This window comes from Microtus ochrogaster, chromosome X (assembly GCF_000317375.1).
Source record: "Microtus ochrogaster isolate Prairie Vole_2 chromosome X, MicOch1.0, whole genome shotgun sequence".
In the NCBI taxonomy this organism is placed as follows: domain Eukaryota; kingdom Metazoa; phylum Chordata; class Mammalia; order Rodentia; family Cricetidae; genus Microtus; species Microtus ochrogaster.
The window spans coordinates 189,510-190,934 of record NC_022026.1 but is presented as its reverse complement, the minus strand read 5'-3'; positions in this window follow the sequence as shown (position 1 = coordinate 190,934).

The window sequence follows — 1,425 nt, the reverse complement described above, 5'->3', positions numbered from 1 at the left end:
AAAAAAAAAAAAACAATTTGATAATGCATGCATAATTAAAACAAAAAAATCAGTGTAAAATATACATTTTTTTTGTGATAGGTACAATGAGGCATTTCTCTTGTACTTTTGCTGAAAAACTATACCCTTTTTACCCTAGCAATGTACTCACCAAACTCATTCCAAAAGTATATAGTAACAGATACTTCCCTAGGATTAAAAACCTATTGTGAAAAAATCATATTTCTAGAAATCAAATTTTAAACTTACAAAAGTAGACCCAGTGACAATTTTAAAGATTTATTTATTTTTATTTTATGTGCATTGGTGTTTTGCCTGCATATATGTCTGTGTAAGGGTGTTGGATCCCCTGAAACGGGAGTTATAGGTAATTGTGAACTGCCATGTGGGTGCTGGGAATTGAACCTGGGTCCTCTGGAAGAGCAGCCAGTGCTCTTAACCACTGAGCCATCTCTCCAGTCCCCAATAATTTTTTTTGACAGAAGCATGTGAATAATTTAAGTAGATAATTTTTTTATCTTGAGATAAGCTAGCATAAATTTTACCCATAAACTGGCAGAACCGCTTTCCACTGAATGTAAAGGATATGGCATCAATAGTTATTTCCCCTTGCTTTTTTTGGAGAGTGTCTCCTATAGCCCAATCTGACTTCAAATTCATTATGTAGCTAAGGATAACCTTAAACCTCTGATTCTCTTGCCTCTTCCTCCCTGGGACAAGCACCGTATCAACTGGGCCAACCCTCCTCCTATCTTATCATTACAGCTACTCTTCTAAGGGTATGGATCACTTGAGGCATCAGGGCTTTTTTTTTCAACAAGAACTAATCAAATAATAATTTCTATTATGTAGAAAATAGTCAATTAAAAACATGATGATTGTTGGCATACATAAGGATGGTCTTGGATTAAGTAACTCCTTCTCTGGATGGTTTTAATGTTGACTAGTATAATCAAGGGCTTTAGAAATGGGTGACCCACATGAATGATAAAGGACTATAAATACATGTCCTAACTCAAGACTAAAATTAAGTAGAATGCTGTGTTTTGAATAACTTGAACTTGGCTAAGCATTCACATTCCAATATGCTTACACGCACATCACTGAGGTACTGAATTGTGTTTTTTTTCCTTAGTGAAAATGGACTTAATCACATTGACTCTTTTTTCTTTTTTTTTTTGGTTTTTCGAGACAGGATTTCTCTGTGGTTTTGGAGCCTGTCCTGGAACTAGCTCTGTAGACCAGGCTGGTCTCGAACTCACAGAGATCCTCCTCCCTCTGCCTCCCGAGTGCTGGGATTAAAGGCGTGTGCCACCACCGCCCGGCTACATTGACCCTTCCTTGTAGATCAGTTTCATATACAAAATGGCAGCTCAGCCAGGCGATGGTGGCACATGCCTTTAATCCCAGCACTCGGGAGGCAGA